The 13,462-nt window shown below is 44.0% G+C and overlaps 1 long non-coding RNA gene across 1 annotated transcript; it reads right to left on the bottom strand.

The window, feature by feature from the left end:
- Positions 1–3,052: 3,052 nt before the first annotated feature.
- On the bottom strand, positions 3,053–9,163 carry LOC128798818 (uncharacterized). The gene is made up of 3 exons (XR_008434557.1): positions 8,949–9,163; positions 4,319–4,482; positions 3,053–3,177 (listed from the first exon to the last, which is right to left on the bottom strand). It is a non-coding gene; the product is annotated as an uncharacterized LOC128798818 (long non-coding RNA).
- Positions 9,164–13,462: the final 4,299 nt, after the last annotated feature.

The raw sequence follows: 13,462 nt of genomic DNA, 5'->3' as shown, positions 1-13,462 counted from the left end.
TCGACACATGGCTGTCTGTCAAGTGTTCAGCTGCAGCACCTGCATTTTGATGTTCCCAGGTGATTTTCTCCAGGCTTCACAGGACAGCTATCCTACATTTCACTTCCCTTTTGGTCAGCAAATGAAATATTTTCCTTGCATACTTGTGTTATGTTCAGTTGGGGATATATTTGGGTACAAGTCAAACTGGTGTTTAGAGACTGTGATAAAGCTGGAAAAAAGCATGGCAGTGTGTTGGTCCAAGCATCCCTTGCAAGGCTTTGCCCCTGGCCAGTCATCCAGCAGCTCCATGCAGCAGGAACATTCTCCAACCCATTTGCATGCAGGGAAGGCTTTGAACAGCCTGAATTTTCCCCTTGGCTGAAGGCCCTGTGCAAGATCCACACACTGTTTAGGTTCTTTATGCATTAGCTTTTACCAGAATAGTTAAATAATTAAGACAGTCCGCTGGCCAATATACTGATAAATGAATTACTTGGGTTTCCATTGGCTGCTATTTATGTGACCATGTGGTTTGTTGTTTGCAAGTTTTTAAACAGCTCCAGCTACAAGTGGGACTGGTAGAGTCATGGAGGGATGGTACTTTTTGAGAGAGTTGGGTTTTGACCTGGTGGGGAACCCCGAGCTCTCTCCCTGAGGAGGGATTTGTGGCTCAGGGGTTGGGTTTTATTTGCAGGGTGCCTGGGCCTGAGACAAAACCAACAAGCAGCTCTTAGGACACCTGCTTGACCTATACTGCTTTGATTTAAGTAAATTAAACTCTACCCCATAGAGAAAGAGCTGAAATCCTGCTGCTTTTGGGAATGTTATTTGAATGTACTTGTTCAGTGAGTTGGCCTGGTAGTTTACAATTCAGAAAGCCCGGAGCACTTGTGAATTGTGAGGGAAGTACACTATTCATTATCTGCTGTCAGGCATTCATCATGGCAGCGTAAGCTTCAATCCTCTCATCAGGATGCAGAACATTACTTATGACCAGTCACAGGCCATGAATAATGGCTTAACGAAATGAACAGTTCTCCAGCAATTCAGACCCAGGTTTGTTAATCAAAACTATTCAGAGCCAGATTCTGGCACCCCCTCAAACGCTCTGAATAACACCTACCCCCAATGCACCCTCTTTGGTTTTAATTGTATTTATAGTTTAGCAAACTTTTTTTTTTTTTTTTTTTTTTTAAATCTGGCTGACCTCACCCAACGGGCTCACAGAAAAAGCTGAAGTTTGCCTGCACCAAAATAAGTAGTTCTTGTCTCATTTTGCATTAGCACTTGCTGTAGAAAACCACTTTGGCAGTGATGATGAATCTGCATGTCTTTTCCAGATGGGATTTCCATGCTGGTCAGCAGCTAAGCGCTGCCTAAAGCTAAGCACTGACTTAAACATATCTTCTATTCTTTATGTGGGGAAAGTAAGACAAGTGACATTTCTTTATGGAACCTCATGCACAGCAGTAAAATGGCTTGGCCATATCCATCCATGTGTAGGATTAGGCCCTGTTCTGGCTGGTGTTTCACATCAACAGCAGCTCTCATATATTGCCAAACACGCTTCGGGCTGCTGGAAAGTGGAATACAGCAGTGTATTTGCAACCCAGTCCCCAAGTATTCCTCTACAAATTCAAATTCTCAAAAGAGCTGGTAGCTCAAACTCTCTCCCCCAGTCGTTAGAGGCATCTTAATTTTTTTTGGTATTCTGAGCTGTGCCAAGGAAGCTGGTGCTTCATTTCCAGAACCAGGGATTGATTAAGTTGGAACATTTTTTACATGGGCAGATAGTGATGGGGCAAGGGGAAGTGATTTTAAACTCAAAGAGAACAGGTTTAGATTAAATATTAGGAAGAAATTCTTCCCTGTGAGGATGGTGAGGCCCTGGCACAGGTTGCCCAGAGAAGTTGTGGACTCCCCATCACAGGAAGCATTTGAGGCCAGGTTGGACTGGTCTTGTAGAAGGTGTCCCTACCCACGGCAGGAGGTTGGAATGAGATGGTCTTTAAGATCCCTTCCCACCCAAACCATTCTATGATTCCATAACTCTATGATTTCATTAATGGAGAGCTTTCTGGGCAGTTGATGTAAGGTAAAGCCATGGAAATATTCAACTGAGTCTTGTATATCTGATAATGTCCTAGCATTGCAAATCACATCCTTGGCTGTCACTGCACGTATCAGGTTAAGACCCCAGGAGTGGCTCCCCAGTGCTGCTTTGGGGTATGGGACTGCCAGCACACGTGGAGCTGTAATGATATGTCCAGGATCCTCAATGCATTCCTACTCTTCTAATATTCTTGGGATGACACTCCCCATGAGACCCTCAGGGATGTAGTTACCAACTTCCATTGTGGTCAGACTCCTCTATGTGTTTGAACAAAGCTCCTTATTTTATTTTACATATTCATTTTTTAAATGGTTTCCAGGGCATAATGGCATAATCTCCCATAACCAGTTCTTCTTCCTGAGGATTATATTTTGGGAAACAGCCCCAGCAGTTTCACCCCTGGAATGTATTTCCCCATATGATTAAATGTTGGTCCCTTTGTGTGGGTGAATCAGGGTTCAAAATGAGGAAGAAAAAACCCTCTGGATCCATGTCAGAGGATCTCTCTATCAGCAATGTCTGGTGCAGGGGAGGCAGAGCTTGCTCTGGGTTTTTTTTTTTTTTTTTTTCCCACCAGATTACATTTTGATGCACTAGCTGCAAGGAGTGGGAAGGGAAGGAGCAGGGAAAAGAGGGAGAAAAAAAGGCTCTCATCCAGAGAAAAACCAGGAGTGCTTATCTCTCCCTCTCCCTCCTCTGCCTTGCATTCACTGCCATCAGCTCTTCATCATCTCTTTCTGCCCTCAGGGGTATAAATGTAGGCATCTGTGGGGGAATAACCCAATACAGGGTTTCATCTCCTCCTGGAAGTTTTTCAGCAAATTTTAATTTTGGCCATTTCTTTTCTTCAGGCATTGTATGTTCTTTATTTGAGAAAACACAGGAAAAATGCAACCCAAACAACATTTCAGTTTCTCCAGCAAAGTTTCTATTTTGATTTATTGAAAACTTGTCCAACCAGTTATTTATATTTTATCTGTGAAAGACTCAAAAAATTTCATCCGAAACATATTTCCATGGAAACGTCCATCTTTGATGAGATGTCTTTCCTCAGATGTTTCAGCTGAAGAATTTTGTCAGTTCTGGCAGGGAAAAAAAAAAAAGAGTGGGGGACAGAACAAAGACCAAGCTCCCAGGAAAACATGCAATGCTTCAAGTTAATGGGCTAAAATGTCAGCTGGTAAACTGCCATAAAGCCAGAGAAGTCAACCAGTCGACCCGAGTCAATGGAGCTATGCTAATTTACACAGAGGATGTGGCCTTAGATTTTAATAGAACCAGCCAAGCAAGCTCTTTCTCCACTTACCCATCCTCCTCCCCTTTTAATAAGCTCTCAGTCATACTCAGCCTATCCTTTAATAATTCACCCTTCTCTCTTCATGATCCCTCTTCCCTCTCTGGAGATAATGGGATGGGATTTTCTGCTTGCAGCCCTCACAGAAATATCGTAGACAGGTTAAACTCTGCACAGCTGGCTACTGGCTTCTAACATATCCCTCGTGCCTCTTCCTGGACTCTGATATCCATCTTCTCTTTGGTCTTTGCTCAGCCAGTGCCAGCTGACTCCAGTGCAATTTGCCATATATTACGACGCAGCGCATCGTGCTGTAATCTATGGATCCCGGGATATTGAAGTATTAAGCTCACGGAGCAATCAATTATTTTAATGGGACTTGTGTGCGTCTGGCCACCACTCTGGAAAACAGATCTATGAGATAGCTCCAGGACACAATCCAGCCTCTGGACCAAGAGGCTCCTCTACTGCAGAAGATTTTCTAGCTCGGGGCCAAACACAATTGGCAAGACGCACATTATGGGTTTTTTTTGTTGTTCTGTGTAAATACAGTATGAATGACCGTGTGAAACTGCTCCATCCTATGTAACATGTAGCTGTATGAAATAAATACTCCATGATCACCAGTTACAGAGTTGCAAATTTCTTACCCTGTTCCCTTAAATTTTTTAAGACCCACCAGAGTATTTTTCTTAATCTAGTTCTAGTTTCTAGTTTCCCCTCTTTACTGCTTTGGTTAAATATAACAGAGAAGTGTTGATGCAGAAAGATTCCCTTGCAGACCTTAAAAGGCTCAAGCATATTGGAAGATCCTCATTAAAAAAGGAGTGACACCTGATTGTCTCCCATAGAAATAAATAGTTCTGAGTCCCCAGAGATATGAGCCCTTATTTTCAGTGAAATATTTCAAATACTTCAGTTATTTGTACCTGTTCTTGTTCATGTGGAGGAGTGAAGATACCATGCAGAGTCTGAGATGTGTTCTGTGTTGATTTCTCAGACACCCAGAGCATGGAGCAGACCTTTTGCACACCTTTTCCCAGAGTAGCTGAGATGATGTTTGATTGCTCCAGGTAGAGAGCTGTAACTGCATCTTCCAGAAAAATAAAAAGTAATGTGTGAGAATGGTTCCCTTACTGAAGCCCTGTGGACTTTGCATTGATTAAATCAGCATTTTGGAATGACAGAAGTGTGATTGATGTCATTTGAATTTCAGCTCAGCATCTTGATTGGCATTTTTGTGTAATGACTTTTCCTTATTTGTTGAATTTAATTGATGGTTGTTGCATTTATTTCCAAAGAACGTTGCTTTAATTAAGAAAAAAATCTCTGCTCTACAGAAATTAATATTCCCCATCTATATGGCACAAAAGGGTGTGTGGCGAACATAGAGAATAATTAGTAGCTGTAGGAGGAGAACTTATGAGAAGATGATTATGAATATGTAATAGAGGAAATAGACTACAAGGAAATTAAACCAATAAATTTATGAGTGAATAATTGACCTCTGAGTAAATACGAGCATTCTCTCCACAGCCACTTGACGTGTTGTTAACCACTCAGTATGTCAGAACATTAACCACCCTTTTAACCAACCAGTTCTTTGCTGTTGGCAAAGACTCGCTCTCCAGAGTTGCCTCCCTGTCTTGCAGGGCGATGTGTGCACGATGCCATAAACACACGTGCTGCCAAAGCTTTGGGGTGGGTGGGAGAAAGGTCATGATCTGTTACACACATGTAAATCCACCCTTAGCCAAAGGAAATGGTTGCAGGGAGTAATTAATTAAATCTGCTGCAAGATTACGCTGTTCGAAATGAGAGCAAAATTTTATCGACTGCCACCAAACGAAGTCAGGTCTTTCCACCGTTAGGGCATCAGCTCAAAGCTGAGGTTTTCAGAATTGATGGTGAAGTTTCTAAAGTTGATTTTCAAAATTTTCAAGATTTCCATTTTCCCTTAGATGTGGTGACAAATTAGGAATCGTGACTTCAAAGAGTGTAGGCTAGAGACGTCATCTTGTTCCCAAGAAAGTCCCAATATCCTCCAAATGAGAGGCCTGACAGATGTGAACAGATGCATTGGCCAGAAAAATGAACCTGATGGTGTTTGTATTTGAGAGAAAGTTTGGATACTCACAGAGCATCCATGAGTAAGGGCTAGGCCTTAAACCCGAGTTGTGTGATGTACTAAGTGGTGTCACAACTCTCTGAAGAAAGACTAGCTTTGAGGATTCAGAAATCATAATGATAAAAGATAAGATGGTGATATTTGTTTGGTGAGGAACTTTGGTATTAGAATGGTCCCTGGGGAATAAGGTATAATGGATGTATATTGAGGGTAAAGACTCTTTTCATTCCACAGAGATAAGCTATTCCATCTGGTTAGGGACTAAATAAATTGTGAAATTACTGCCAGTTTTACACCAAATAAATTGATAACAAAGATGTGATATCAGTGGAGCTTTGCATTTCCTCCTCCTTCCTATTAGCTGGTTAGTGCATCAAATGTTTTTTACATCCTAGAATAGAGGGCAAGTAGTAATCTAAAAAATTTAATGATCAACTACAATATGTGACTGATTGAAGCAGGAGGGTAGTGTGAAAGATGAGGTTCACTTGCTGGCCTTGGCCTCTTTGTTTGGCAAAGAGAGATAAGAAGACAAAGCTCAGTTTTATCAGAAGTTAACAAATGACTAAGTAGACGAGAATCTCAAATCAGCTCTTTATTTTCTGTGATCCAAGTAATTAATGGACTGTGTTTGGATGTGGTAAAAGACCAAATATAATAAACTGGTTATCAGCCCATTCATCTTTGCTGGAACGTGGGGTGGTGTTGGGAGGTGCTGTCTGTATCAGGGAAGAACCTTTGGGTTGGGAGGGAGGTGGGCACTGAGCTCTTTCTCCTGCTTGGAAAGCCCTCATCTCCAAAGCTGTAGTCTATGTGAGCCCACACTCACAGTCCCAAGTCCCACCCTTGTCTGTCCTGCTGAAAGTCAGCAAATTAGGGGAGCTCAGTTTATGAGCTGAATGAATAGAAGAATGAAATCAGAAGCTTATCCCAAAGGAAAGAGGTGGATGATGTGCTCCTCTTCAGCACAGCCTTCACCAGCAGTAAACACTTCTCTTTCTTTCTGTGGAAAGGAGAACAACTCTTAAAATAAAAGTAAGAAATCCAGGAAAAAAAAAAGATCCAGTATGGTTTTCCATTATATACTGATAGGAAGATTTTAAAGTATACATCTACAATACTGAAATAATTTTGAGCCCCTAGAATTTGCTTTCTGTTGTTAGAATTATCCCTGGCACAACTTTTGGCCCAGACCACCTAGACCTGTCCCAAACAGTCTCCATCTGGTGTTTGGAAGTTCACATGGTTGAGGGATCTTTCCCCATAGGCAGCCTGGATGGAGCCACCCTTTTCTGGAGGCTGGAGGACTCTGACACAGCTGGACTGTGGCAGGTGATTTTTGGACCATAAAATGTCCCCTGGTTGAATTTAGTCCACTCCAAGAGGAAGCCAAAACAGACATTCAGGGGAGATCCTTCCTCAGCTTCCTCTCCAACTAAGAACAGCTGGGATAAGATGTAAGAGGGAGAGGGAAGGTGAGAGATTTCTTACACAAATCATCTACATTAAAAATGACAAGAGTGTTTGGAAGATCTGACACCACTTGATTTGAAATGTAGTACTTTCTGGAGAATTCTGCTTTTTTTTTTCTTTAGAGTGTTTGCAGAAAATATAAGGCATGATGGAGAGCTGGGATACAGGAATTGAGGGTACATTTTGAGGCTCTGTCATTGTGCCCTGTTTCAAAACAAACAAACAGCAGCAAAGGCTTAAAGGTCAAGTTCAAGCTGGGGGCTAAGACTGAGATGCAAGAGGAGGGAGCGGCAGTGCAGACTCCAAGAAAACATGCTTATGCATTTCTCCCAACAGGTAAACACATATTGGTCTGGCTAGATGAACAAACTCTGTAGAGATGAAGACAGGGCTGTGCAGAACTAGAAATCAGATGCTGGATGAGTTTGATTTTGAAGTTCTTGAGAAGGGACTTCTGCCAAGGAGAGTCTGGCAGTATGGGCAGGGGAAGTCAGAAACTAAGTGGGTACAGAAATCAAAAGATGCAAAGAGATTATCCATCGGAAGAGACTGGAAGAAGTACAGGTTAGCTTTGTTGGACCAAGATTAACAATTTCTAAGTTGTTAGTTACTGTCTTAAATGTTCTGCATCCTAAAGCAGTGTTAAACATGGTGGGCCCATTTCATTTTTACTGACACAAATGAGAAATAAACCTCTCCACTCACTTGAGCTTCTACTGCATGCAAGATCAAAATCAGAGCCAGAGGCATTTGGAGGCTGAAAGAAATGTTTTTGTTTTTGATGTCTATTTTTGCTGCCTCTATTTAGAGCAAACATAGCCAGGGCTGCAAGTGAATGCAGTGTCTCTAAAGAGGTGAGTTATTCCCAGGCAATCTGTAGTGGCAGAATGTGGTACCTTATGGGTTTGAAATAGACCATCCTCATTAACTACATGTTGGGCCAAACCCTGTTAATTTCTACAGCCCCTCAGGGCTGAATTTAGCCCATTAGAACAAAGTGATAATATCATTGGAAGCTATTTTTGTGCCCTGTACTGCAAGTTGGGTACTATGATACAGCATAAACTAGCTAAAGCCAAGATGTTTTAGGCTTTGGGGCATTAAATAGTTTCTTAGTATTTATCCATGCTTTTCTCGAGGGTTCCAACCAGTACTAATTAGTGTACATAAATGATGGCTGAAATTCAGGGAGCATTTCAGCAGCAGGTGTGTTGGGGGTACTTGTGGTGTCTTCAGAGCCAGGTCCTAAGGAGCTTTAAATTGAGCTGTGTGATGTGGTGGGGTTGGTGGGACTTTATGAGTTGTGATTGTGGGAGGCCAGTGATATGGAGTGAAGCTAGGCAGGAGTCCAGGCAAGATTCCTACTGAAGTCACTCTCATGGACCACCTAGGGCTGTCATGTTGTGTGTTGACCCACACCTGTTTTAAATTGGAACAGGAGAGATTTAAGTAAGATGTTAGGAAGAAATTCTTCACTGTGAGGATGGTGAAGTACTGGCACAGAGAAGTTGTGAATTCCCCATCCCAGGAAGTGTTTTCGGCCAGGTTGGACGGGGCTTTGAGCAATCTGGCTTAATGGAAGCTGTCCCTGCCCATGGCAGGGATGTTGGAATTAGATGGTTTTAAAGGTCCCTTCTAGCCCAAACCATTCCGTGATTCTAAAACAGATGGCCAGACCCCTTCCTACAAGGGGAAGCAGTTGACAAACCTGGTCTGTGTGCTACTTCTCAAGCCCTACCCTCAGTCTGTCATTCCACTGATCACTTACCTTGTGGCTTTTGACCATCTTATGTTTCTGCTACATGTCCCATGAGCTCAGGACAACCAGGAGCTGCTGGGGCTCAGCAACACCAATAGAACTCATCAAACTCGTCCCAAAGGTCCCCAGTGTTCCCAGCCCACTGTCCCTTCCTCCTGCTGAGGTGGGGCAGGTGAAGGTGACATGTGACAGTTGTTACCTGATGCTCTTCTTCTCCCCGTGGCAGCGCCAGCGATGATTTGCCAGCTCACGGCGCCTGACGCACGCCCGAGCTGGCGTTACACCTGCTGCATAATTGCGCTCTCGCTCGCTTCAAGATCGGGCATGTGAGCTTCAGCCAGGCTGGGAACAGCTCCACTGGAGCAAGAAATCCGGTTAAAGGGACAAGCAGAGCGGGCAGTGAGCTGCTGAGTCATTCCCCAGCCCTCCTCGGATAGCCTGACACCGAGGCAGAGGATCAAAGGTGAGGTGACCTTGTGCATCTGAGGTGAGGCAAAGTCCTCGGCACGGGCTGGAATGTGCATTAGACCTGGAATGCAGACAGGCAAACACTGCCTCTATTAGCAGCTTTAGGCAGGGGTCTAAGATCGTCTGTCTAAGGGGAAAAAACTCCCCATGTGTCCAAAACCCAGGGAAGTCAGTGGAAATACTCCCATCCACTGTGACTCAGGTGCTCAGAGAGAATATTCTTGGATCTCTTCTTCTGACTAGAGCTGTGGTTAGTCTGGGTGATTCTTAGTTTTGGTCCACTCTGTTATGAAGCTGGATGAAGCTCTTGGAAAGCCTCAAAACCTCTCTTTAATTTGCTAAATAAGAAACTTTCATCTCATCCTGTAATTCCACAGTTCTCATTATGATCTCCAAAGAAACATTAAAATGGCTTGTGTTTCAAAGATTATTGTTTCTCGTCCCATCTCCAGCACACTCTGTTTTTTTCAGTGGACTAAATATCAAGGTTGTTATTTCTGGGTGTGAATCCCTCATTCTGCCCTTGCTGATTTCTATCCCCCCCTTCTGCCTTGGTAATTAAACTAAGCAAGCTTTTGGCTACTTTTAGAGGATTTTCTGGTAAGGCCTGTTTCACTGCCTTTTCTCCTGGATCCAAAGCAACAAAGAGCCCAGTGCTGTTTGCCACCTCTTCTCCATTTCTCTGAAAGGTGTAGGACAGAGAACACAAAGGTGTTGGCCAAGATGAAAGAAGGACTCCTGTTTTCTGGTTAGATCCCTTGTTTAGTTTTGGGATCACAGGTGCTACTACATGGTAAGATTCATCTCTCCCAACTTCAGGCACCTGCAAGGTGGACATTTACTTCTGAATAGTCATCCTGGACTCCCTTTACAGTCCAGCAATGTACCTCATCCTGAAGTAGACATTTTCAACACTTGCCCTATTGGGCTATGCCCTAAAAACCCCTGGTTGTCTTCCTGGACTCTAGTGGGGTCTATCAAATAAGCTCAGAGACAGACATCTACAGCTGAGATACTCACATTTGGTTGGAGAGCCTCAGGTTCAGAGTCTAGTTTTTACTGGATCTCAGATTTTAAAACAAACCTCTGTTCAGTCTATTTTCCCTTCAGTAAGTCACCTTTGGAGATGGATTTGCCCTCTTTTGAAGATATGATGTGGACTCAATCCCTAAAAGTCTACACATATGGCCCTTTGCAGAAGTCATGCTTTCACAGGTTTCTTGCACTGCGGCATCCCTGTCTTTCCAACCATCCTCTAGGATGCATTTTTAACAGAGGACTATAAATGGGATGGTTGTGCTTCTTTCCATCATGGCTTGGGACACCACCACTGACCAGTACATCCATGAATAAAGAAGCCACCGGGGCAGAAAGCCCAGATGGACTTCCACAGTCCCCAAAGGTACCCTGTAAGAGGGACTTTTGACCAGGGCATGTAGTGTTAGGACAAGAGGGGATAAGACTAAATGGGCAGAGGTCAAGTTTAGATGGGGTATCAGGAAGAAATTCTTCCCTGTGAGGGTGTGGAGGCCCTGGCACAGGTTCCCAGAGAAGCTGTGGATGTCCCATCCTGGAAGTGTCCAAAGCCAGGTTGGATGGGCAGCCTGGGATAGTGAAGGTGTCCCTGCATAAGGCTGGGGATTGGAATGAGATCATCTTTAAGGTCCCTTCCAACTCAAACCATTTCATGATTCTGGGATGGCCTCATGAGTGAATGTACTTGCAGAATAGGAGGGCAGCATCTGGATCATGCCCCATAACACACTGAGGAATCCTTGGGATGAAAGAAGCTGCACAAACATAAACTATCTCCATTGATTATAAATGTCAGGGAAAGGGAAATGTGTGATTTAAAGCAGTGCCAGCTCTGGTTTAGCAGCAGATAAGCAGCTCTGGGGCTGTTGGTCAAACAGTGCTGCTCACTCTTCACTCTTCACTGCTCATGTTCAGATGAAATGCAGGGGAAGGATATTTTTTCTCTCAATGCCACAGAGATCTGAGTGTTCCTGTATGCCTTTCCTACAGAGATAAAGACATGGACACTGCTGACATGTTACATTCCCCTTATCTGGGGTGATTGTGCAATCCCACTGGTGTAAATCTCCTGCTTCCTAGCGTGATGCAAGCGAACTCTGCCTCTGCAAAGACTGGGGGCAGTCTGGCATGGCCCTGCCCCCACAAAGCAAGAGGTGTGACTTGTCAGCAGGAAAATCATGGAAGCCATTCTGCAGGAGGTGACAAAAGGTTGGAAGTTAATGCAGGACTTTCCAAGAAAGCCCCATGCACTCTCCACAGCAATTCCTCCTGCCGTGTGTCTTATGTAAGGTAACAAGAGACTGGCTTGCTCAGCTGGGCAGCCTCCCGAAATTCTGGGCAGGGCTGTCACGCTGCAGGCTGCTGCTACACGATCCATCTTTGGAAAGAGAGGCCCATCAGGAGCGCTTCCAAATGGTGTATTTCCAGGTCCTGCTGACCTGGGCACTTTGGGAATGATTTTCGCCTCATGCAGCTTCAGGGGAATTAAATCAGCGACCAGGTGCTGCTTTGGGTGCCCCATGTTGGCCAGGACATGAGGCTGACACCTGTGTGACACCCGTGTCCTTCTAGAAGCAACCAGAAGCCAGGTGAGATACACAAGGGCATGCCAAAGGGCTTGAAATGCCTGTATTTAGGCACCTGTGTTCCTTCCTGCCCATCTACACACTCTGTCTCCACCAGAGCTGGGCTCTTTTTGCAGCAGTGGCAGAAGTTCTTTCAAGGTGGGGTTTAGCCAAACTGTTTTAGACACCTACTTTAGTGAGTTGTTCCCTAAACACCACGGGCTGTCATAACTAGACTTCTGTGACTGTGAAGGGAGCTCAAATTTAGACATTTACATGCAATCAGCCAAACTCCATCCCAGATCTGGTCTGTCTCACACTGACATTAACTTAATACCAAGAAAACAGCAATCCACGGGCCTGATTTTGCTTGTAATTACAGCAGTGTTGATGAGATTAGGTACAGAACTGCCACTTGGCAGTTGTCCCCCGAAGTAAGCTCTGACAGATCTTCATTATGGTAATGTTTTCATGGCTCCTTTTGTAAAAACAAGAGTTTCAGTTAAGAGTTATTTGTTTGGATTCAAGCCAGTTGCGAGCAGCTTCAGTTTTAACAGGGTGTCCCATGATGCTTTCAATTACAACGAGGTGAGTAAGAGATGTTTTGTTTTGCTGGCGATGCTGAAAGATAATTGCACGTGTCTATATTGTTCCTGATCTAATAAAAAAGTTACACTCCATCCCAGAGAAAACGTTTCAGTTCACTCTTTAAGGATTTTTCACGTTAAGAAGAAAAACAGAGTGAAAGGAAATCTCTGAACAAAGACACATTTCATAGTGAAATCCATCTCAAGCAACTTATGTTTTTTAACTCTAAATGAATTCACTTGGCAAAACTGACAGAAATTCACAGCGTTGCTGCTTTCTTTCACCAGAAAAAGCATTTATCCCACCCAAAACACACTCACACTGTTGCAGCTTCAGTGTTCTAAAATCCACAGGGCTTTGGACTCTTGCTGGCAGGGCTGGGGGGCCTGGGGTGATCTCTGCAGGTTTTTGACAGCAGGCTGACAAAGGGCCCTTGGATGCCTTCCCTCCATGATACTTCCACAAGGTAAATGTTCCTGGTATTATTTGCAACACAGTCATATGTCACAGCAAATGCCAGGTACAATAAGACCCAGACAGCAAAACAGTATAAATAGATGAGGGAATTCCTGGCATTAGTTCTGGAGCAGTTTGGGACTGGAACAAGTGAAAAAATACAATTTTTCATAAAGAGAAGTTTCCTGTAAGTAAAAGAAATTCTCCCCCATTTCTCCCCTCCCTTCTTTCTCCGGATTGTACTTTTTCACCAGGGAGAATCCGACTGCTCCAAGTGAGTCGAACCAGAATTTCATTTTGCTGAACTGGCCTGATTTGGGATGCAAACCACCTCTGAACAGCTGACATTTCCCATGGGAGCAGAAATTTTCTGAATTTTGCTCATCCCTGGTTTACTGCTTGCACAGAAATGGCCTAAAGCAAACAAACAGCCCTCTCCTGGAGCAGCCAGCAGAGCAGCCTGGTAAGTAGGTTAATTTGGATGGGGTTCTCAGGTGGCAGCTCCTCATCCTCTCTCCTGCCCGGGGAAACCTGTGCTCTGCAGACAGGGCAGTGACAAGCCTTCCTTCAAGGCAAAAATAAACTTCCACATTTACAGCCT

Source organism: Vidua chalybeata, chromosome 1 (assembly GCF_026979565.1).
Source record: "Vidua chalybeata isolate OUT-0048 chromosome 1, bVidCha1 merged haplotype, whole genome shotgun sequence".
Classification (NCBI taxonomy): domain Eukaryota; kingdom Metazoa; phylum Chordata; class Aves; order Passeriformes; family Viduidae; genus Vidua; species Vidua chalybeata.
The sequence above is the reverse complement of the archived record's forward strand: the minus strand, read 5'-3'. Positions and strand labels throughout refer to the sequence as shown.